The 25,396-nt window shown below is 43.6% G+C and overlaps 1 protein-coding gene across 2 annotated transcripts in view; it reads right to left on the bottom strand.

The window, feature by feature from the left end:
- Positions 1 to 11,148, bottom strand: part of LOC120749373 (uncharacterized) — a 46,940-nt gene extending 35,792 nt beyond the window's left edge. For both annotated transcript variants that reach the window (XM_040056722.1, XM_040056723.1), the window contains exon 1: positions 11,111 to 11,148. The gene's annotated coding sequence lies outside the window, so the exon portion shown is untranslated. The remainder of the gene's footprint in view (positions 1 to 11,110) is intronic.
- Between the last annotated feature and the right edge of the window lie 14,248 nt (positions 11,149 to 25,396).

The raw sequence follows: 25,396 nt of genomic DNA, 5'->3' as shown, positions 1-25,396 counted from the left end.
TGGGCAGCTGGGCTGGAGCATCCCCCTCCATGGGAGGGTGTGAGAGGGAGCCTGGCAGGGACAGCAGAGAGGCCAGGCTGGTGTGCAGTGTCAGAGTCTGTTTATCTCTGGGCTGTTCCCGGGGTTTGGTGGCAAAAAATCAAACAGGACTGCTCCGTGAAGGTCCTGCAAGGGGATTTCCACAGGAGCTGTGGGAATATAAAGATCTCCACGGCTTAAAAAATTATTTACATTGTCATAAGTCTTCCATGCTGTTTTCTGACCCCTCAGGACGCTGCTTGGCCTCTTGTGACCTCACCTCCACAAGCACCTGTGACCACCCTTGCTAGGATTCCAGATCCCAGGGGCAGGGCTGTAATTAGCATTTCCTTCAGCTGCACTTTTTACCCCCCTGTTTATCCGTGACAATAATGTGTGTGTGCCTGGTCTATACACTCTGCATTTTGTGCTTTTATAACTGCACTATAAATTGATTGATTCCTGTAACCAACTAAACCTGGGGTGCTGGGGGTGGCTGATATTCAAACATGCTGATGAGTCACATGGCTTTGTATTCATCTACTCAAATACTCATGTCTTGCTCACCGAGTGCAAAAAAGCTTTATTCATACAGAAAAAAGGTTTGTTTAACCTGAATAGTGTCGCTTAATGCTGACACCAGAAAGTCAGAAACCTGCACATCAGCAGGTTTCTTTGATAATCTCTTGAGGTTCTACTTCAGCTATTCTCTGCCCAGCTTGAATGTCTATTTGCCTCATCACAAATGATTGCTGATTTATTGTCAAGGGTAAAATTACCTTCTCTAAATCCCTGCTAACTACTTCACTTAGAAAAAATGATGAAGAAAAAAACTAGGCGGGGTTTTTTTGTTCCTCCAGGATTTTATGGGCTGATGTCCTCAACCCTTAATTGAGGCTAAGGGAAATTAGATCACAAAATCCTTTATTAAAGTAACATTAAGAATCTGAATTGAAGTTGCAGTAGTGATGAATTTCAAAGATGGAGCTGAAATTCCCACTGAGCAGCCTCTCCTTACTGCATTCTTAAGCATGGGGATTTCACAAAATATACTGCCCACAGATTGGAGACCCATGGGCTCTGTCAGTACTGGGAAATCAAACTGGGCCCTGGGCTGGGCTCAAACACCACCTGTGAGTACCCACAGAGTTTACACCTTAGTGTATCTTAGTATGGTTAAATTAATAATTCTACCACTGGGCATCTGTGCGTGGTCCAGGAGAAGCACTGAGCCCCGGCTGCCCTCCTTTGGCTAAAGGGGAGAGGACTCCCCCTCCCTGGGAGAAGAAAACACACCAGTGTGGGAGCAGGCAGTGAGAAAGAGCTTGCTCCTGCCTGTTTTCTTTCTTAAAGCAGTCATATCTATTTAGTAATTCTACAATGATAAGAATGATAGACCCATTAGGTGACAGATAGCACCTTACGCTTTGAATTTCTTATCTGAAATTCCTTTTGTTTTTCTCCCTCCTATCCTTTCTGCTTTGGATTGAGCTGTATCCTCAGTGCATCCTTCCACTCCTCTTGGCCTGTCGAGAAACTTAACTGAGTCTGACTGCACTCAGATCAAGCACAGTTCCTCAAGGGAAATGTGCAACCCAAATAAAATTAAATGTAGGGATTAAGATGAGTAGGGGAGGATGTGATTAACACAATCAATTAACTCAAGTTCTCCTGTGTGGAATGAGACCTACCGCATCCATGGTAAATTCTCATCAAGTTACTCATTTTATCATGGATGAACACAGAGATAACCCGACTCACTCCCTTTCTGCAGCAAATGTTCACGAGACACCAGTGAAAATGTGCACAGCCACTCTGAGCCTGGTGCTCTTGTCCTTGGCCAAGTGCTCTGGCAGACAAGGGAGCTGATTTGTCCTGTGACAGGACCAGCAGCTGAGTTCAGGCACTCACATTCCCACACCTGGAGAAGTCTGTCTGTGCAGACTGAGAATCCTGCATGTTTATGAGGGGGAAAGGTCGGATGGGGAGCAAGCAACGTGCCAGCTTCTGCTTTTAAATATTCACCAGTCCCAGCATGGGGAGCTGGTTCCACAAACACTGAGTGTGAAGCACACAGAGCCGTCCTCGGGACAGAGCTCTGCCTCCGGGGGTGGCCTGCAGGGACAGTAAATGTGGTTTTCCTCAACTTTCGTGCATTCTAGAGAACACTTTGATGAGCCATCCACAGACCTTCTCTGGCACAGGGAAACACGGGAGCAGAGGAGTTTAGGGATGACAAGAGGCAGCCCCAGACACCTTCCTGGATGCTCTCAGTCCCTGGCCCCTTGCACTTCCCCACTGTTCCATCTTTCCTTCCATCCTATTCCCTCAAACCCTGGTTTTGCTGTCACCCCTGCTCTCAGCACCAGTTCTGCTCCTCTCTACCCAATCCTGGTTGTCCCTTTGCTGTCATGCAGCCACTGCTGCCCTGAGGAGCTGGCAGTCCCATTTCAGCTGCTTCTGTGCTGCCTGTAGTGCCCAGCAGTGTGAGTGTGAGTGTGAGAAGTGTGAGTGTGTGAGTGCACAAGTGATCCATGTGCCCACATCATGCACTGCTGTGCAATGCAGCAGCCTGCACTGGATCAAATTATTCCAAAATAGACAAAATTAGTCCTTCCCCCTCGGAGGAAACCTAGAGAATTTTATTTCTCTCCTCTTTGGGAAAGACACAGAGGTGGTGCTCTAGGGCTTTTAAAATTATATGACAGTTAGCACCTTAAATAAGTAATATTTACTGTAATTGCAAGTTCCTGAGGAGCCTCCTCACATCCCAGCAGACCCCAAATGAGCAAGGTCCTGCTGCCTGAGCAAGGGTTGCTCCAGAGGTTTTCCTCACAGAGCAGGTGCTGCAGGAGCAAGACGTGGGGTTCCAGTCCTGGTTCACTTTACAAAGAGCCGTTTCTGAGCCGTGACAGTCCCTGCCCAGCCAGCTGCTTTCCATCCTACAGCATTTCAGCTACGCCAAATATGTGATAACACTTAAAATTAATGCTAGTTCCAGAGTTATTCACAGGGTTAGACATATTTATTTCTGTAAATTGAGATCTTATGAGAATGTGACCGCATTAAGAAATACTTTGGGCACACAAGGTTAAAGAGCCAGTCTCCAGAAGGACTGAAGGGAGGTTAAAAACCAGGTACATGTTCTTTCATTGAAGCATGTAGATGCATCAAAAGGGGGGGGACAAGGCTGTTTTTCTGCTCTTTTTGTTTGTGTAAAAGCTGTTTGGCACCTATGTTGTATGTGTTTGTTTGGCAATTGTCTGCCATATGGCTTTTCTCTTTTCTTCCAACTGCAGCTCTATGTTTTCTAAGAAACATAAATCAGAATGACAGGTAAAATAACTGAACTTTTGTCAAAAACAGATGCACCTCTAGTCTTTTGAGAGCATGTGGATATAGCATGCATGCATTTTGTTTTGGAGAGGGTCTGGAGAGAGACAAACACTTCCACTCCTCCAAAACATAGTAAAATCCTGTTTCTATACCAGGCTGAAGGTTTCCTTCTTTCTTTCACGTCCTTTCCTTCCAAAATGTCTTTTAGGTAAATGTCCAAAACACCAACCTTCTAATCTGCTCAAAAAAAGGAAAGTTAAAAACTTTTATCAAAATCCCACTTCCTTCCATTTTTGTGTTTGTTTTGATTTGTTCCATTTCCCTCAAAAGAAGCCAACTTTGCTATTCCAGACTGTGCTCCTTATGAAAACAGCTTAAAATATTTTCCTCAATTGAACCTGGACACCTGCCTTATTTCAATAATCTCTCAGTGCTTTCACTGAAGCAGATGCTGTTGAGTCAGACCTGCAAAAATTGTACTCTTCCCAGTCATTTTTGTTATCTAGAGTTTTCCTCCAAAAAAAATAACACTCTTCATCTGCATATCACCTAGTTCTCCAAGAGGACAGGAAAAGACCACTGAAAAGAAAACAGTGCACAACATCTGGAGGCTGCTGAGCCTGCTCTGCCCAGCCTCCTCCCTGGGCTGGAGTCAGCTGTGCTGACTCAGGCCAGCCACGTCTTCAGAGGAGTAAAATACGGCTAAAAAAGTGCTAAAGTAAGTGCTCATCTATAATTAAAATTTGCCGGCTGTGCCTAAACGAGTTCAAAATACCTTTCCCAGAAATCACTATTCCTATAAAATGAGATTTTATTTTTTTCTCTTTTCAGATCAAAGAATAGTTTTAAGAAATGAGGACATCTGTGGAAGCGTTTCCTACTAAAGACAGTGGTTAAAATGCTTCAGTTTCCAGCCTGATCCCTCTGACCCGTGAGAAGCATTTCCTGGGCAGGTGCTGGCAGCAGCCCACCCCTCGTGGGGTTTCTCTGCTGTGCAGGAACCCCAGGTCAGATCCCGTCAGCACCACCCAGCAGCACTGAGGGGCTGACCCAGGGTGGTGATCACCTGAAAAAGCAGCAGATGATGTCAGTGCCTGCTTTCTACCATTCTGTTGAATTATTGATATCAAAGGTCATGCAGCTTCAGAAAGCACCAAGATGTGGCATCCTTGCTCCTTCAGAGCTCTCTCAGCCAATTCCCCTCATTTTTCTCCATCACAATCGGGGCTCTTCCCCCAGCCACCGAGCTCCTGGAGCTGCCGGGGGAAGGACACAGCAGCAGTTTTGCTCCACAGCAGTGGCAATGCCTGTGCTGCAGCCACCAAAGCCCAAGCTTCAAGCTGAGCTGTTTCTGTGGAGGTTTCAAAGAGGCTGCTGGCTGCTATGCGAAGTGACCAAGGTGTCTCTGGTGCAACTACCTCGGCCAGATGATTTCCCAGACATGGTTTGTGAAATCATTGACATTTCTTTTGACCTCCAGCAACACAAACAAATTTCCTCTCTTTTATCATATTTATCATGCACTGGATGGCATGAACAACGTGCAAATGATTAGGGAGGGAGTTATAAGGACTTAAGGAATGCAGTTTCCCGTCTCAAAACACTGTCAAGGCCACAGAAGAGACTTGCCATAACACAAGCCACCAGAGAGAGAACTTGAGATAAGCACAGAAGGAAGGAATTTGCCGCAGGAGGGCACTAATTCCAGAGAGGCAAATCTGGGTAACCTCCCGGTTACTGCACCTGTACAAAAATTCCCACCATGGCAAACTGGGGGAGAGAAAACAGCTGCTTACACTCATGCCATCCCAAGTTATAGGAAAGGCACCTACGCCCTGTGGACGCCCGCAATTTGGACTGTATGAAAGTGATACCCCAGAAGAATGACTCTGGGACCCCAACAGGGTGAAATGGACTTGTGGGACACCATGGGATCCACAGGGTGGTGATAACTTTCTGCTTAATCTGTCTCTCTCTCACTCTCTTTGACCCCTTTCCTACTTCTTTCTCTCCACCTCACATTTACTGTTAAATAAAATCTCTACTGTTGACTTCAGCTTATGGTCTCGTTTGCACCTTGATTTGGGCAGAGGCACCTTTTAATAACTGGATCATAACAGGAATCTCTGTCCTATTGGCATCACTTCAACAGAGTCAGAACAAAATCTCAATGTAAGCAATTGCTCAGATGTCCAAAAAGCTATATTCGGAATACAGCCTCGGAGGAATAAAATAAATAATTCTGTTTTATTTCAAGTGTGACAATTTTTTTTTTAAATGTAATTGTTCCTACTGCTTATTACTGACCCAAAACTCAGGGCAGATTAAAATATCAAGAGACAGGCCCATATGGCAAACATTCATGGTTATGCTAAGCATTAAATGGATGGATAAGCAGAGGGGAAGAGGAAGAGCTGCAGATTCTAACACTGAAAAGGACATTGGGCATATTCTCTAGGTTGAGAGGAGGGAGGAACATGATGAAAAGGGTGAATTGGGTATCAGAAAATCATAGGATGGCCTGGGTTGGAAGGGGCATCAAAGGTAATCTACTTCCAGCTTCCCTGCCATGACCAGGGACACCTTCCACTGGAATGGGGGGAAGACTTTTTGATGAAGAAGAGGGGGGGGGAGGGGTTGGGAAAGGAGCTGTACCTGAATCCCATGTGTGCCCCAAAACACAGAGCTGGAAAAGCCAGTCTGCAGTTCCAGAAAGCAAAGTGATAGTTTCCAGGACACAGAAGTGTGAGTCAGGCTCTTGGGAGCTGAGGGAGGTTCCAGCCTCAGCTCCTTGAAAGCTGAAACCCGCAGCTCCTCCATCCAGTGCTTCTGTACCCACCCTGGGTTGTGAGGGAACACCTCAGCAGAGGAAGCTCCACCTTGCACAGCTGCAGCACATCTGGGCAGCAGGCTCCTCAAAGCATGCTTAGCTTTGCCCACCTACAGCAAAAGCCCTAAAGGATTTTAAATGGTTAAGCTGCATTTTTTTTCACATGTTTGAATCATGCTCTATGTCTCCATGTCTTACGTTAATGATGAGGTGGCCGGCCAGCAACACAACCCTGCCCAGGCAAACTCTGAAAACCATGATCATCATTGCCTACAGCTTGGCTTGCAGAGGTAAAATAATGCAATAATAAATCCTCCTCCTTGTCACTAAGGAGCTTTGGTTTTCCAAAATTAAATAACTTGGTGGACTGTGGCAGTGCACAATTTACCCTTTCAGCATGTGAGTCACAATCCACTTTAATTACTTAAGTAATTCAGTCCCCAAGCCTCGTTTACAGTGGGCATGCAGCGCTTGGCATCCAGCCCGTGATTTGCAGACGCATCTGAGTCTCCCACATGCGTGCAGTGCTCCCCCACATAAAATTTTATATATTCCTACACTCCTTCCAGGAGTTATATATTATTTATATTGTCTGTATTGCAAACATACCAGAAGAGCACCGGAGATTTCTCTGGAGTTCAGCAGCCTTTTCGTGTTCCCCATGCCTGAAAGTATATTAAACATTCCTGCTTCCACTCGTGCCTCTACTTTACTGACTCCACAGCCTGTTTTATGCAGGGCAGTGCTCCCCCTCTATGTAGGTGAAGTTTTGTTTACTCACATATTGCAGCTGAAAAAGCAGCTGTAATGACAGTGAGAAACAACAGAAGGAACCAGACAATAGCAGTATTTCCTCCTCTGAACATTTGAAAGGGTTTGACTGGAAGTGAAGGAGAACTAAAAACCAAAAATGTTATATGGGATCACCAGCGTGGAAACAAGCTGGGATTGCTCCTGCAGTTGTAGTGACTGGTAGGAGCAGTGGGGAAAGGCAGCATGGAGAAAGATGAGGAAGGCAGCCCTGCAGAGTTCCCACGTGCACGGCTGCTCTGCAAACTACCTCTCCTCAACTGCCTCGAGTTCTGGGAAATTGTTTATGTGGCTTTTGGAGCCTTTGTTCTCAAATGGATCCTTTGCTGCTTCAGCCATTGATCAGCTTACAAGATTCTCTGGGCAAACACAGGGGGAAAAATATCGTTTGGGAGACAAATGGAATAATGCAGAAAGTAACATTTCTAGAGTACACATTAGAACCAGATGTTCCACTCAAAAGTATTTGTGGTCAGGGACTATGCCGAGAAACTAACTGCTATAAAGAGAAATACCCAGAATTACAGCACACTGGATACAAGAAGAAGTTACACCAAGAGAAAAAAATATTGCAGAAGGATATATTAGGTGTCTTGCAGTCTGACAAGTCTAATTACAGGTTACTGTCCAAGCCAGAAAAGGGCTGGATCCAGCTCCCACCTCTTCCACAGATGTACTGCTGGATTTTGACCAAACCACGTAGGCTTCACTTCGGTGTTGACTAAGGAGGGCTTTGCTGCACTGAGGGGTTTTATTTCCCTCTCTCTCTGTGCCTCACTCATAAGAACTGGATGCAGCCCAGGGGCAGCAAGTCCTGGGAGGGCTGGTGGGAGAAGGGCATGGCAAGGTCTGCAGGGCCCTTTCTCCAGGGCACCACACAGAGTGTGAGGAGGAGGAGGGTGGCTGTCAGTCCCTCAGGACCTTTCTCATCCCAGCAGACCATTCCTGGGTCAACAATCCCTTTGTGTATGGGGACTGGGCTGCTTCTCTGCTTTGGAAGAGCTGCGAGAGACAAACAGACTGATACATTTAGGTCTCCCACTTGGGACAGTGATGGAAGAGGTGGAAAAGCATAAAAATAGAAATAAATACATCAGTCACAAATTTTAAAAGCATACCAGAGGAACACAGCTGTCACACTGAAGAGCGAGGCTCTGCCTGGCTCTCTGCCCTGAGTGTGTCAGAAAGGAATGCTCAGGTGAAGCACACGACAAGCAACGCAGGCACTGAGTCACCTCCCCTCCCTCCCAGCTTCTGGTGACACAGGAACCTCTGGGGTTTCATTCTGGACACAATTTTGAGCAGAAACTGATGGCCCTATCCTCTGCCAAACTGCCCCACCAGCTTTTGAACCCATTTGTTATTTTGGTCTCCATAATATCCCGTGGCCACGACTTGCACAACTTCACCACATGCTGGGTGGTGAAGTATTCTCTTTTTAAAAGCCCAGCTGATTTCATCAGCCCTTATTCTTATATTGTCAGGAATGATAATTAATCTCTTTCCTCAACTACCCATTACCATTCATGATGTTATCAGGCTTCATCTCTTCCCCAAGCTGAAAATACCCAGGACATTTTGCTTTTCCTCAAGCAAAAGTCACTCCATTCACTAAGCCTGCTTCTTCCTTTTTCTGGGACACTTTCTGCTCTCCATTCCAAGCTGTGGTGATGAGTTCACTGCATAATATTCAGGATAAAGATACATCATGAATTTGTGTGGAAGCATAACTAATTTTTTCTGTTTGTTCTCTATTCTTTCCCTAACAATTCCTAACAATCTTTCTGACCACCGCTGAGCAATGAACTGATTTTCACAGGGACTTGTCAGTAATGACTCCCAAATCCCTTCCCTGAACATCAGAAACTAATTTAGAACTGTCATTCTGTGTCATCCTGGAGTGTGTTTTTTCCCCCCATATGCATCACTTTGCATCTATTGACATTGAATTTCTTCTATCATTTTATTGCCCAATCAGTGAGCATTGTAAGATCCTTCTCCAAAGGCGAAAATCAGAAAATTCATACGGGAATTTGGCCAATTGCATGTTAAATGTATTTGTAATTTCACGGGAAGCACAGTCAATATGTGAAGAATGCAACTCGGAGAAAAACACTCCCCTTGCTGCCAAAAAGCCCTGAGAAGTTCATTTCATGGACGATCTGACTTTTAGAGAAAATAAATCCTTTTCCTCATTTGTGTGAAGGAATTGTGACTGAAGGAATTACACCTTTGCAGTTTAAACTTCAGTTCTGAGATATCTACGATGCAGGGAAGGTGGAATTTGCCAGGCAATGTCTCAAGGGGATTAACTCAGCCTATGCAATTCAGAAAGTATTGACATCCCAGTCAGGACAGCTATGTCCTGACAAGGCTCTGTCAGGTCTGACAAGGCTGTGGGTTGGTGTCCTGGTGCAGGTGCACCTCTTGCTTCGTTGTTTACATCCCCCTGGAAGTACACTTGGAAAATTATTTTCATCAATAACTTTCTCTAATGATTTTTGAGCCACCTCTATAGGCCATCTACACCTCCAAGCTGTTATCTGTGTCACCAGAGGACACTGCCCCCTTGGAGAAGAACAAAAATATTCTCTCTGCACAGCGAGAGAGATGAAAAGGACTTGTATTCACTGTAACAAATGAGTTTAAGTGTGCACAACGTAAACCTGACCTGACACCTGTAGGTGGGTGCCTGCCTGCATAAGTACAGAGGTAGCTTTGGTTGTAGATTTGCACTAATAAATCCGGGCCATGCAAAAGGTGACAGGACTTGGGAGAGATTTGATGCTGCCACCTGTCCTTCTCAGCAAAATGCTTTGAGCTGCCACAGGTTTCCTTCCTTCCTTCCTTCCTTCCTTCCTTCCTTCCTTCCTTCCTTCCTTCCTTCCTTCCTTCCTTCCTTCCTTCCTTCCTTCCTTCCTTCCTTCCTTCCTTCCTTCCTTCCTTCCTTCCTTCCTTCCTTCCTTCCTTCCTTCCTTCCTTCCTTCCTTCCTTCCTTCCTTCCTCCCTCCCTCCCTCCCTCCCTCCCTCCCTCCCCATTGCCTTGACTCTAGGAACCTTAATTAAGTGAACAAACAGATCCCTGCTTTAGCACACACAGTGTTTTATCCATGTTAAATGAGAGTTTCCTGCATCCAGTGTCATCCCAGTTCAGAAATTCCACATGGAGCACTTTTCATTGAGCTGCATTCAATTATTTATTCAAGTTCTGGTTCTGTCCCCACTGAATGCAAGAGCACTGACTTCAACACAAGGAGTAGAACAGATACAGCTGGAAAGAGGGGAAAAAAAAAAAAAAAAGTGAATTAAAATATATTTAATCTCATTTAATCACATTTCCTCTCCTCCTTGACCAAAAGATTTAGAAAATAAACAAACACTCTGAAAAGGAAAACTATTAAGTAAGTTTCAAAGTCAAGTTCATGCCAACTAATATTATCTATTTCAGGACTTCCTGCCCTGCTTATCTCCTTTTAATTAACCTATTTCTGACCTGGAGCATGTGTTTGCCTGGCAGACACAGTCCCATTTCTGCAATTGCTCTTGGCTCAACAGAACTCTGTAGTGGTGTTTGTGATCAACTTTGCTGCTATGTATTTCCTGTAGCAGAGCTAAGGGCAGCACGAGAGGGAGGCTGGGAAGCAGATGTGGAACAGGAGTTTTGCAGAGGGAAGGCAGGGTTTTTACTCAAAATGCTGCACATTGAAGCAGTTGATAAAACAACGTGGTCGATCTGCTCTGCCTCTCTTTTCCTACAACTCAGATGTCTGGACACAGTCCTGGAGCCAAGGGGAGCACAATCAGCAGAATTTCTATTCATTCTTATCTTCTAAAGTGCAGATTTAACATCCTCCTGTGCACAGTGACAAGCAGGCCATTGAGGGTGATAATAAACTTGCTTCCCAAATGGAGTTCATCCCTTTATTTAAAATCTGAAAATAAACCCAATAAAATTCTCAGACTCCAGATAACACCTAGAGGTCTCAAATGCGTGTTATGCAGAAGGCAACGGCCCTGAAAATATGTAGCTTTAAGTGCCCAAGATTCTATCTCATGATTTTAGTAGCAATTTGATGCAGCCCTGGACAGCAAAAAGAAAGACGTTAATCCACTTACCCAAAGAATCCTATGATCCAAAAAGTACAGAGGCTCAGTCTGGGAAAACTGAGCATGAACAGCTCCTCTTCCAGGGCAGGAAACTGAAATGAGAATGTCACATAAAGGGAAGGGAGGGAGGGAGGGAGGGAGGGAGGGAGGAAGGAAGGGAGGAAGAAGGGAGGGAGGAAGGAAGGAGGGAGGAGGAGGGAGGAAGGGAGGGCAAGGGAGGGAAGGAGGAAGGAAATGGACGGGAGGAAGGACAGGAGGAAGGAAGGAAGGAAGGAAGGAAGGAAGGAAGGAAGGAAGGAAGGAAGGAAGGAAGGACAGGGAATAGGAAAAGGAAGGAAGGAAGGAGGAAGGAAGGAAGAAGGAAGGAAGGAAGGAAGGAAGAAGGAAGGAAGGAAGGGGAAGAAGGAAGGATAGGAAGGAAGGAAGGAAGGAAGGAAGGAAGGAGGAAGGAAGGAAGGAACGGAAACGGAATAGGAAGGAGGAAAGGAAGGCAGGAAGGAAGGAAAGGAGAAAGGAAGGAGGAAGGAAGGAAGGAACAGGAAGGAGGAGGAAGGAACGAAGAAGGAAGGAAGGAAGGAAGGAGGAAGGGGAAGGAAGGAAGGAAGGAAGGAGAAGGAAAGGAAGGAAGGAAGGAAGGAAAGGAAGGAAGGAGGGAAAAGAAGGAGAAGGAAGAAGGAGGAAGGAAGGAAGGAAGGAAGGAAGGAAGGAAGGAAGGAAGGAAGGAAGGAAGGAAGGAAGGAAGGAAGGAAGGAAGGAAGGAAGGAAGGAAGGAAGGAAGGAAGGAAGGAAGGAAGGAAGGAAGGAAGGAAGGAAGGAAGGAAGGAATAGGATGAATACCTTTATCTGGGCAAGTGCAAAAACTGTTTGATAAATACAGGAAACAATGAATTGATAATTTCTCCGCTGATTCCTTTTCTCCCAAGTCTTTTTCTTATTGTGTTCCAATAATTAAAACCAAAAAAAAAAAAAAAAAAGTGGCTATTCAGTGAAGGAAAGCTGTATAAATACAAACTATGCACAGGCAGCTGTGAACAGTGATTTAAAAGGAGGAAAGCAGGTAACTGGCAGTTTAGAAGAAATTCCTGCAAGGAGGGCAAACGACGACAGGATGTAACCACATGTTCTGGAAAAAGGGTGTGTCTGAGCTGCCTTGGAGGTGATGATCTCACATTGTGGCACGGCGTTCTTGTGGCCTCACAGCAGTGTGGCTCCCCTAAAGCCCTTTGATGGACCCCAGCAGCCTCCAGCCTGGACCCGCCACCAGCACCACGGAGTCTTGGAACACAGACAACCGTGAATCTGAAAACTGAAGATAAAAATAAGCACAAGTCCTTCTTTTCCATCCTAAGCTCAACTGAAACATAACACAGTCCCAAGCAGAGAGGAGATAATATTAGGTGTTGCTGCCAGCCTGTTTATTTATTTATTGTCAGATGATAAATGCTGGCAAGTCCTCATCTCCTGTTTTACCCTGGAAAATGTTGCTTTCCACAGTTTCTCCTGTCAAAGCCACGCTAAGGTGGACATCAGCTGGGGTGGAATCAAGCTGTGCACTGCTAGTGGTGGCAAGGCTGCTCCAGCATCGTGCCCTCAGGCCACCGTGAGGCTCAGCATTATTTCCTCACACTTCCCTTTCTTGTTCAGGGTAACTATATCTCCTAAGGATGGGAAAATACACTCTGGCAGCCAAGGTGTGTCTCCAGTGTCATGAAGAGGCTGGGCTTGAACATAGACATCCCAGCTTTAGCCTCTAGACAGGGCAGCCACAAATGAAATTGAAATGTTAGGACCCTTAAATGCAAAGTGTGTGTCTGTGGCAACAAACTACTATGTGCCGGCTGCTGTACCAATTAGCAACACAGGTCTTTCGTGCTTTTTCTCAGATCTGAAAGATAAGAAAAGCCATTTCCTGGGAGTAAACTGTAGAGGAGCATCATCCAGCATCACTAAAGAGGATCAGCTGCTTAATCAACTGCTTCCCTCCAGCACTGGTCAAGGAAGAAGAGTCTCAAAATACTTTGCTTCTCAAAACACTCCTTTGTCTTTGTTTTAGGAAGGATTTTCTGCTCATTTCTTTGATTGACTGCAACCAGCCCATGCCTCAAATGAGCAAAGCATCCCTGGGAACTAAAAAGTTTGTTGTGAAACAGAGCTGGGAATATTACACCAAAACACGGGGTTTGGATGCTACTTAATCAATGTTTCATCTCAGAAATATCGACATGTTCTGTCTGACAACAAAGCAAACAATTTCTCTGCAAGAACACTATTTATCTAAATAAAATCTAAAGCAGAAAAAGGTTAAAAGGATTAAATAATCCCAAAATGAAAAATCTCTTTTTAGTTTAAATAAAACATTTGATTTTCAATAAAGAATCCTTAAAAATACCATTCTTGGCTCGGCATCACATGAACATTTTTCCATTCTTTTGCTTCAGTTGCTGTTCTGACAAAGCTAATATTCACCTCTGTCTTGCACAACACAAATTCAAAGCAGGAGTACCCCTATCTTCCCAGACAATACTACATGCTTTCCTAAGAAGGATTTCTTTTGAAGTTGAGATGTCTTGAGCCAAAAACCTATAAATAGGTAGTGAGGAAGGTGACTTGGGACAGCTGTGAGTTGCATAAAGGGCAATTTCCCTACTCAATGAGAGCAGCAGAATTGGATTCAACTCATAGCCACTTATCCAGATGTCTGTAATTTTTTTGTCTGTAAAATTACCTTCCCACAATAAGTAGGAAAGGTCCTGTAGGTCAAGGCTTAGAGATATTAATAGAAAGCAGAAGGAAAATGTTATTGCCACTTTAGTAGCTGTAGCTTTGCTGCTGAGTTATTCGTGATAAGTCTATCTGAACATCCAGGTATGATGGAAAATGACAGATTTTAAATAAATCCTCTCATGTATTATCAAGAGCAAAAGCAACTTTATCTTATATATGTAAAGAGCTTCCACTTAGACATCATACCCACACTGTAATTTCAAATAAACAACATTTAAAACTGCAGCTAACAAGACTTGGAGTTAAAAGCCTGATGATTAATCCATCACTTCACCTGTCTTCCCAAATTATACATGTTTAGCCAAATAAAGTATTAACATTCTGCCTTTTACATACAGCAGCACAAGGTAAAATAATCTACTGTGACAAATATTTCCAGAGGGGAGGAAAAAAAACAACTTGCAAACTGCTGAGAAAAGTGACATAATGCACAAGAAGCTCTCAGAGATCTCATAAGCAAAAATCTGAGCTTTCTAAGCACCTCACACCTATTTTCTGTGCTGAATTACACCACTGTGGGTTTGCTGCTGCTGTTTCTGGTGAGGGAGAAGCACTGGGACGGTTCCTGCGCCTTTCCCCGCTGCCAACACTCTCACACCACACTGAAAAAAGACACAGCTGGAGATGAGAGAGGCAAGGACTGAGGAGCGGGAGAGCTGCAGGCCAGGCTCTGTCCAGCAGCACGCTGGGGATGGCAGAGGCTCCCCAGCAGCTCCTGAGATTGTGCAGAGACTGACTCAGAGCAGGCCAGGAGCGAGCGCATTAAAAAAGCAATGCCAGCTTGAGAAACACAACCAGAATAGCACAGAGTGCTGTGACACATAGGAAGGGAAACAGGCTCATTACCTCATGCGTATGTTTGGAAACTGCTTTCAAGAGAGCTTTTCTGGTGGTTAGGTACAGTTTGTTCCTCGTACTCGTTTAGCTAGGTAACATTTCCACTCATTAGGGAGAAACACAAACCCCTTGGAGCAAGGCTGTGGCACATCCTGGCTCGTGTCCAGGCCTGAGCTGGGGGGCTGGAACTGTGTCACCGAACCTGCGAGCTCTTTGTGGGGTGTTGGATGTGATGGGGTCAGGCTGCCCACCGAGGAGGACCTGAAACCACGGGAAAACCAAGATATGTTTTCAACACATTTATACAGCACTTCTGTCTCACACTTCTGCATCAATATAAAATCTTGAAAACAGGGAAGGGTGGTGTACAAGCATGTAACAGAAGGGAAAGAAGGTGTTTGCTGAGGACAGGCTGATCCTTGGGCTGTAAGTCATTCCTTGGCCCTGCTGATGCTTTTTGCTCACTGCCATGAGGCAAGGCTTAAGGAGAGCCCAGGTTTCCACTGATTTTCCTCCTATGAATGTCCTGTTAGCAAGCAGTGGCAGCAGCATATTATGGTGATATTAGACAGTGTTTTAGGAGATGGGTGGAGCGTGCCACGTTCTGGTTACTCCTCAGCATAGTCCCCTCCTCAGAAGGGGCTGTTGCCACCTTGGTGGGCTCTTTATCTGAACACTGCAGCCTCAGAGGCAAAATGTCTGGTAACATTTCGGCCCATGAATGGCCAAGGCAGCGGTATTGCAGCTCTCCAGTTTATTCTGGCGAGTATTTCCAGTCTGTTACAAGGCTCAGTGATTTCAGAGTCCCAGTTTTAGTGCCAGCAACACGCAGAGTTTACGCTGCAGACTGAGCCGGAGGTGCTGTCATTGCATTTCAGTGCTCCTGACGGAAATTTTTTTTCCCATTAATTTATTCAAGCACCTTTCAAGCACCAGATGAGATTTCAGAATCCTGCAGCAAGTCCCACCATTCAGAGAGGTGCTGAATATCTCCTCAGCCTTCCAGAACGTGCCAGTTGTCCCTTTTCATGTGTTGCTCCCCTCTGTGTCCCACACTGAGGAATCCCTGGGCTGTCACCTGGCCTGTCCCTGCCCCAAAACCACCTTTCAGTGGAAAGTGAGAGCAGCAGCGGCTTCCCAACCCTTTCAAACACTTCAGCCTTTCTCAGGCGTGTTTGTTTTGGCTGTTCCAAAGTTTCCTCTCCCTTTAATAGATGGCGAATGCATTATCCAGCACAAACAGGGAGCCCATATGATGGGGTGGAGGGACAAAACAGATGGCACATGAGTCACTCCCATTCGCGGAGTCGGCGATGAAAACATGCTCCTGCTTTAGCATCCTGCCGGAGGCTTCTTGCAAAAGACAATTGAGGAGCTGTGCTTGGCACTGGGTCCCCACAGCCTCCCAGGTGAGAGAGGGACTGCTGCCGAGATCCTTTCTCGGTGCATTCAGAGCAATTCAGGAAAGGGCTTGGGGGCTGTGGCAAGCCCCTGGTGAAAATACTGCTCAGAAACAGCCAAATTCCCTGTGTGATGTGGGGGCACCGAACCCTCCCAGGGCCACAGGCTCTCCGTACTTCTTCAGGGTATTGAACTTCCTTGTTGGACTTTTCCCACCTGCTTTGCTATTTGCTTTAATTCCCTGTGCCCAGCAGCACTAGGAATGCTCCCTGGTTTATTTTCCCTTTTTTTTTTTTTTTTTTTCCCCTCCCACAATCCTGCTATGGGTAATGGATTTTATATGCTAACTCACATCACTGAAATACCGTGAATTACACAAGTAGGAGTAGAAGGCATTGGTTATGTTCTTGCCAGGAAAGATCCTCAACCTATTGGAAACAATGATTATTTGCACTGTATAAATTGGATTTCTGCCACGAACAACATTAGGAAGAAAAGGCAGTGAGCAGTATTACTCTGCTGCTGAGTATTCATTGTGTTAAAACAAAAATAGACGTAATATCAGAGAGCTACCACCTGGAAACTGCATTATATATTTGGGTGAGAATACAATCCCAGTCTGCAAACACATTTGCACATGATTACTTTAACACACTGCAAGAAATTTCCTTGAAATTCAGTGTGTGTAACATTAACAGCCTTTATTCATATTTGCAGAAGACAGCTTAGAGGAAGAGGCACAAGACAGTTCTTCCTATCAAGAAGATTTAATTAATTTTCTCTCATAATTCAGGGAGGGAGGATTGTTGGAATCAAAGACATATAATCAATGAACATATTATCAGTTATTTCTAACTTAACTCTCCAAATGTAGAATTCTTTAGACATCAAAAGCCATTTCACTGTATATCTAGAAGGGATCCTTTTTTCTTAAAAACAAGGCAGACTTATTCTCAGAACTATCTGAAAATTTAAATTTGTATTTCAAAGAAAAATTGCTATAATTGTAAATCAGGATCTTTCACCAAAAAAAAAGAAAAATCTTTAAATGTGAGACCTGACAAATTCAAGATAGAGACACAGAGAGAGATTTTCTCCTTTTTTTCCTGTTTTCTTTTCACACTGACACCGTAAAATTGATAACATCAAAAATGTTCTGGTTTTGCTTTTCGTTTTCCTTTTTATTACCTTCAATAATTTTGAAATTTCCTCATCTTTGAAAAAGACAAATGGAAGAGTCTCTTGTTTGTGCCACACTTCAAGCACTAGAAAGACTTTTCAAAGTTCCAAGAGCAACCAGCAGCTGAAACATTTGAAAATGAAAAAAAAAAAAAAATTGTTTGTGTGGGCAGAGGTGCCTGTTCAGCTTTCATTTTACTGTCCCCAGTTTCAAAGAAACATTTGACGCTGTTAAAATTTCAAAGCAATCAGACTTTGGTTTTTCAAATGTTTACAAGAATTCTTTTTGAAAAACTGTAGTGTCAGACAGAACAATGCTCAGGAAAAAAGACCTTGATGGTGGCAGATGCTGTTTATTTGCACTGGAGTCCCAGTATCAAAGAGCATCCATAGAAACAACCCCTCCCAAATACTCAGAGCAGCAATGCTCCAATAAAAGAAAATAACTTAAACAAGCCCCATCATTTGTGTCTTACAGTGTCTCCTCCTAATTGAGGAGATCTGGTAAGGAGAAATACATGTGCAAGTAGTCACTGATTCTGCATGAAGTTCATCTTTAGACACCTAAGGTGTGGAACTTTACAGGGATCTGATTTCCACACATCGTGCAAAATCAGACCCTCCAAATGTGTTTCAAGTTCAAAGCTTTGAACACATTTCTTGGCCCATGCAACACAGTACATGCAAATTACACCATGATATAGACACAGCTGCACACAGTTCCACAGACCAGCACACAGAATTTTAAAAAATACAAGAATTCATAAACTGAGAGAAGAAATTGCAAAGAGAGAAGTAAATGAAAAATCAGATACAAAAACAAACAAACAAACAAAAGTCTAAACCCAAAGCATCCTCTTTTTTTATTGGTAACGATGCAATCTGATTTTGTGCCAGTAAATTGGCTTTGATCTTTGCCTGTGTTACCCTCCTGTGCCAACAAATACAATAGCTGATTTCTGCTGTGGCAGCAGGGGGACAGGGAAGGATTCATGGTCCCTCAGGTTTGGGCTGGTGCCTGATCATTGTACCTGCACAATTCAGAGAGCTCAGGTAGAACTGGATGCACTTTCTCAGCTTCCACGTACTTTGTACACAGCCAAGAGATGGCCTGAGCCTCACAAGCTATGCTGAATAAGCAAAAGAGTGGAATTTTAGAGTGGAAAACGTAAAAGAAAATCCTCTTTTGTGCCACGTGTGCATAGGTGAAGGTGCATTCTTCAGTCAGCCTGGAGCTCAAAGCCTGTAGGACAGAGAAGTCACCAAAATCAGAAAATATCCCAGATTTAAGCAGACCTGGCTCATCTCAGAACGGCACTATAATTTTTGAATCTAAGCAAAGCTCTTTCAAAGAATGGAAATTGGACAAAATTGTAGCTGGGAAGCTCACAAATAAATACCAGCATAGATGTACCCTAAACCCACCATGTCTTCCTGTAAGTAGTGCAAAATAACACTCTAAGAGACACAAATAACCTTAATGTATCCTCTGCAATGTACGTAACTAAGGCACTGACACCATATCTGTACTTCTAGATTAATGAGATGTCAATGCTATTGTTGCATATATGGATTCACAGACTACAAAAAAAGAAAAAGGACATGTGACCACATGGTGAACATCTGCACTGGCTTCTTGGATGACTTTTCCACCTTGACTTTGGCACGGGGAAAACTTGATATTCATACCATCATTAATATTTCCTCCATCTGATCAAGGAATCACAAGTTGCCACATTATTCATTTTTCTCCTTGGGGATTGTTTTTTGGACAATAAATCCTACTTTCCTTTTCATGTTGCTCCACATGAAGAACACTTTCTAAGCAAAAATTGGGGGGATTTTTTTAATTAATTTGAAGCGATGAAGTGTCTGCCCATGTAATCCCTGGGTCCTGAAACGTTAGCACCTCAATCTGAAGGTGAAGAAATGCAGTCCCAAGCTGCATGGCCAGGCGAGTGGAGACTCCCCGCTAAAGTCCAAATAAATTTCAAATGCAAAAATTACCTCTCCTATTCTGACAGCATCTCTTGCCAATGGGTTAATGCAGAATTCAATTTGCATGTCCAGTGCTTCACTTGGCTTTACAACTCCCTCCCACTGCATGCTCAAAATCCACATGGAAGATTTAAACTCGGTCTGTTGTCATCAGGATTTCCTCAGCTCTCTTCAGCTGTAAGGCAGGGAACAGAGAGAAGGGTCACCAGTCAGGACAAGTCTCTCACTGACTCAAACCACCTGGCAAAAGTGATTTCCTTGAGTCCGGGGCATGCATCTCACAAATGGCTACAAACTAATAAAAATGTACAGCCTGCAGGAATGCAATGAAATAAAACAATGAGCTCAAGCTGTTGAATGAGCAGCATGGCCAGCCACTCCCCAGGATGGTTCCTTGGTTAGTCAACACCAGTGCAGAAGAGCTCCACGTGGATAATTTATGGTTCACATAAATATCACATTATTATAACATTTTCCTGTTCACTCAGAGATAATAAGAGACGTACTCCAAATCAATATTTATTATTTTAGCTTTCCTTCCTCCCTCATGTTAAGCTTGACATCCTTCTCCTCCCCCATTTATAGCCTGCCATCGCTTACTGAACCCCTCCACAACCTCTGAGATAAGCATCTGGAGGAGATTCATATATCATGATAGCAATAAACCAATCCTTCTAGACACATTTAACCACAATGCAATACTGTCAAGCTCTGAAGACAAGTTGTTCCCTGAGGAGGAGAACTACTGAACCTTGATTTCCTGCAGTTCAATGTCCCAGAGCTTTCCTTTTTAACCCCAAACAACACCTCTCTGCTTCCAGCATCAGAAGTTCACCATGTGTCCCCTTGGTCCCTGTAATATTTTTCCTTGCAGTTATCTCCAGTTGCCTTCACATTTCCCAGGCTTTCTGGTGACTCCACTCATTTCTCATTCATGTCCTTGCTGTTTTTTTCTGTCTTGACACTTGGGCAGGAGACAGTGGGATTAGGGTGGAAAAACAGATTGGAGATTTGTTCTGCCACCTGGCCAGCTCTGGAGCTGGCAAACCCAACACAGAGAACCAATTTGTTCAGATGAGACACAAAGGAAACCTCTGTCCTTCACCCATCTGCCAGCTGGGGTTGATAAATTAGGATGGCTGGGAAAACTCCCCCTCCTCAGGTTTGGTTTGAAGTGCCCAAGAGGGTCATGAGTTCCCAGAGGGCCATCAGACAGGTGACAGGAAACCCTCACCTTCTTCTCCCAGTACCACAAAGCCAAAAACTTGCTGACCCACCCCATACTCTGCTTTTCAGTCAGTGGCCAACTGACTGAGACAACTGCACAAGATCTTCACCAGACTGACCTAACTCTTCTTGAGGCAGCTTTATATGGCACCAATCACCTTTTTTTTTTTTTTTTTTTTTTTTTTTTTTTTTTTTTTTTTTATGCCTAGTGCTAAATTTACATGAAATATATCTGTTGGTTATTATTGCCAATGTTGCCAACCCAAATCCACAAGAATGTCAAACTTGGTTATGCTCCTGATGTTTTGCTCCCCCTGAGGTGGAGCATTTCTTTCATTGTTGTGTTATTTACACAATTTCCTTGTTCAAAAAGGAGAGGAAAAACCCCACTAAACATTACTTGGTGTATAGGTAAAGCCTCAAAATGCGCAGCTAAGGCAAACAAGGCCGCAGTGTGCACATTTACTTGTGCAGCTCTTATAAACAAAGTTGAGCTGCCTGAATCCTGGTGATTTATACACTTTGGGCAAATATTGAGCTAATATGTGATTCATGTCCCCAGGCACGCTCCAAAGCCGCACTGTGTTCCCTCCACTGCGTTTTAGATGTCTGCAACAGAATGTTACTGTTTGATCCAAAACATGTGGTATGATTTGCTTCCTTTTCTTTCTGTGTATTTGCAGAGGTTTTTGCCAAGCCTAATTCCTTTTCAAAGATTATCAGAATAAAAAGGTCGAATTATAATTTCATTTACTTGGAGGAAACTGGGAGGGTGGGAAAAATACATTTTATTTCCCTCTGTGAGCTAATAGCTGTCCCTGTGGGCACTCTCTGGCCCTGTATTTTCTTCCATGACTCAAGTTTCACCTTCAAGCCTTGGCTTTCACCGGGAAGTGAGAACATATCCCAAAAGACACTTTGACACCAATTGATCATTTTGCTCACCTAAGACTACCATTTACATGCTAACAGAATGCTCAAGGCTGCCATTCAGCTGCCAGCGGGTCCCCAGATGGGTTCTGAAGTTTTCTTGGGTCACCTCAGACTTTGCAGCTGCTCGAGATGGACAGACCAGCCAGGGCTCCTGCTGCACTGGAGCTCCTGGGAGGTGAAATGCAGGCTGTGCTCAGCAGCCAGCTCCAGTGCAGCGACCGAGCGCAGAGAGTAACCAACAGCATCTTTCTGGTACAATCTTAAACGAGGCCAGAGTGTTTTGAGCCCCACGAAGGTGTTATCAAGTTCTGAGGGTGGACCAGCAGCTTCTCAGAGATGGCTTATATAAATAATAATTTGCCAGACTGGTGATCAGGTGTGCTTTGAAAAGCAAAAGGTTTCAATTAAAGAGAAAATAACAAATGGCACAAAACAGAAGCAAAAGATGTGCACAGTGCAGAGAAGCCTCCAGCATCTGCTAAGGCACCCCAAAAGGCACCGAGGAGCTTTTTGCTCCTTCTCAAGTGTACAACGATCAAGGAGGGATTTTTTTTTGGCAAGCTGCCCAACAGGAACAGCTTTTGAGGAGCATCTCAAAGATCCAACAAGCGCCTTTGTCTTGGCAATGAGCCAATTAAGATGAGTGAAGAGCAGAAAGTTCTGGTTCTTCTTCCTTGAAAGTCAGGGGTGAAACTGAAACCCCTTTCCTCAAATGGAAACATTCGCTCGGGCGTGGGGATGCAATGCAACAAGGAGAGAACCCCCGTGCAGGGTAGCCCTTCCCTGAAAGGAGCAGCCTGATTCTGCTTTTCCTTCTGCTTCCCAATTCCCAGCAGCGCCTCTGTGGTATCAAAAGCTGCTCAAGAACCACAGGAGTCATTGTGCCAGCAGCTGATGAGTTAATTGCTGGAGTGAGATTGAGGAGAAAAAGGGCCGTGGTCTCAGGGGCGCTGACAGCTCCACTTCACCCAGCTAAAATCATTCCCAGAGCTGCGCCCACGGCGGCGTGTGGCCGCACTGGGAGACACGTCACGGAACAGATCCGGATGGAAACAGCTAGTTCAGATCATTTTTCTGATCATTAGATGTTCTTTTTGGCAGCCAGGCAGAGGGTGACGGGGAGGCAGAAGGGACAAAGGAGGGTCAGCGGGGAGGAGTGAAAATGATGCTTAAATGGCATCATGCTCAGACAAGGGCACACAGGCCAGCAAAGCCTAAATGTTGTCTTTTAAGTCACTTGGCATTCTCCAGATATCACTGGAAAAGGGGATCTGGATTTCACAGGCACACAGGATTTTTCTTTAATATTGCCCAGAATCCATATCCCTTCATTACTGTCGTTTCATCTCAGCTTTTGGCCTGGGAGCACCCAAAATGTATTATATATATATATATATTCATGTACAAAATGAGCAATGAAGGTAGAAAACAGACAGGGACAGACTGAAGTTTGCATCTTCTGTGTGTTTCTTCAATAAATATTTCAATTTTTCTGGTAGGGACAATCCTTAGTTGACGGCAGTTCATATCACAGTATTATCTGCACAGCAGATGTTTGACTAATGTTTGAGCAGGCGATAAAATACGTGAGATTGTCACTCATTGTTTGTTGAAAAACATCCCCACATCATCCAGAAGAGAGAAAAAGGAGAATGAGGAATCCACACTTCCCTTGACATTGTGTGGTGCCTTTGAACTGTGGGTCTTCCTCACGCCTTGTAAGGTGAATTTTTAAGGATTCCAGTCATTGAACCACATATAAAATCCTTTCTTTAGCTTTAAATAAAAATAAATCCAAGCCCGACTCTCTGCAGAACAAAATGTGAGGGAACACATATTGCACAGACACATACTGTACAGTGCTGCCAACAGCTGTTGCCATAATTAAAGACAGTAGTATTTGAAACAGCAATAAAAATTAGAAAACAGTATCGAAAAGATGATTTTGCCTGGTTTCATTCTGGCAGGCAGCCTCATGTGACACACCTGAAGAGTAAGAGCCTGTTGCTTATCTTCCAGCAATGAAGTCCTGGCATTCTGAGCTTCAGCAGCTCTTGTTATCTTCAACCTCAGACCTTCACTATCCTTTATACTTAAATGTTTCAGAAGTAGATTAAATTACTATCACACCAATATGCCTTTATGTTCTGATAAAACAGCATTGCCTCCATGCTAGATAATATGTGTTCTGATGCATCCTAGAAAGCGCTTACTCTTTTATGTAAGATTTTAAGAAAAATAAACTTTTTTTTAGTTATTGGATTAATATATTGATTAAGTTTTTCAGAATAAAACAACAATACTTTCTTACATTAACAAATTAAAGATCCAGCAAGTCCTCACAGGCATTTAGTTTAGATTGATTGTGGATATTCTGCTGGCATGACATCACATGAAAACTTTTTGCTGCTCTAATGATAACCACCACCTAAAATCTCAGATATTCGTGCCGATAAAGCAAAATTACAGACTGATTTTTTATGCAGCCTATAATCTGAAATTAACTGGCATTCTGTTATTGTTAATGGATTACATTGTCCCATTGCTCTGAATGGAAGATTACAAACATAAACATGAAGTCTTTGTCCCAGGGAATTTGCATTCTACTAGATGAGTAAGCTTAGAAATGATGAAATAACACAACCCGCAAGTAGGGGCTTATTTCTTATTCTTTTTGGTGATAAAACCTCACCATATCACTGATAGGAATTAGCTAAATTTTCATTATTAGGGAAACACCTCACTAGAGCATCTGAGAAATGGCTGCCATTACAGAAAGATTTCTGGTAATTAAAGGCAAAGATTAGCCCAACAAGTTGAATACAGCATTGTCAGCCAGCACTAGCTGGATTTAAGATTACTCCTTTTAGATGCCATTGTTTTCATATGTAATGTTCTCCGTTACCAAGGCATGATAGACTCTTCATTGAAAACCTACTCAAATTTTCCCACCTGGGAGTTCTAAATGAATCTAGACACACTTTGTGCCTCGTTCATATCAGCCAATAAGTATTACTCAGCTAGAGCCAAGGGCAATTCTCCAGTGCCTGTGTTAAGGAAACTCACCATGTCGATTTTTCTAACTCAGTGCTTTACAACACAAGCCCATTGCCATATAAATCACCAATAAATAATAACCTCCTTAACACCATCTTCTCTTTCCATTAACCAAAATGTTCTCAACTTTAAATTGCAAAATTAAATAAAGGAATATTTCTCTATGCGGCATTACCTGCACTGTTCATCATTTTACTATTCAATAAAATAGAATATAACAACAGGATTCAACCTGTAGGTTCGCTCTTAGAGAGTTCTGATCAACTTCCATGTTGCACTATTTTAGCTGGAAACAGGAAAGTCTACAGATAAAATTTATATTTAAAAACATTTCTAGGTACAACCACAATTTTTTTTCTGGCTAGCTATTTGGGTAGCTATTTGGCTATATGCAGTTACTCTTCAGAAGTGTAAATCAGTAGTAGCTGTCTTTTTACATAATTGCTGTTGACATTTCTGTTACTTCTAGTAACTCTGCATCTCTTGCATATATGCCAACAATATATAATGTGGGCATATTTGCAATTAACTATAACAAAAATGTCGTGTAACAGCCTAGCAAAAATAAGGCAAATAAGACAACTCCAACAAGAAAAATACATATCAAAACCTTCAAATAGGCCCACCACAAAAAAACCCTAATGGTTAAAGAGAATGTGTTCAGGCCTTCTCAAAGACCAGCGAACTCAGCTTAGGGTGACAGAAAGGATGCACTGTTCAGCTGTGAATTATAGTGAGAAACTTTAGCCAGTGTCACTGCTTGTCATGAAAAATAGAAAACACGTGTTTTGGTGGCAAGTTTCTTAGTAGATTTCACCTAGATATAACCTTTTCTAAGTGATGGCTTACTCATGATGAGAGTATGCATAAAGGCAGCAG

This window comes from Hirundo rustica, chromosome 2, assembly GCF_015227805.2.
Source record: "Hirundo rustica isolate bHirRus1 chromosome 2, bHirRus1.pri.v3, whole genome shotgun sequence".
Classification (NCBI taxonomy): domain Eukaryota; kingdom Metazoa; phylum Chordata; class Aves; order Passeriformes; family Hirundinidae; genus Hirundo; species Hirundo rustica.
The sequence above is the reverse complement of the archived record's forward strand: the minus strand, read 5'-3'. Positions and strand labels throughout refer to the sequence as shown.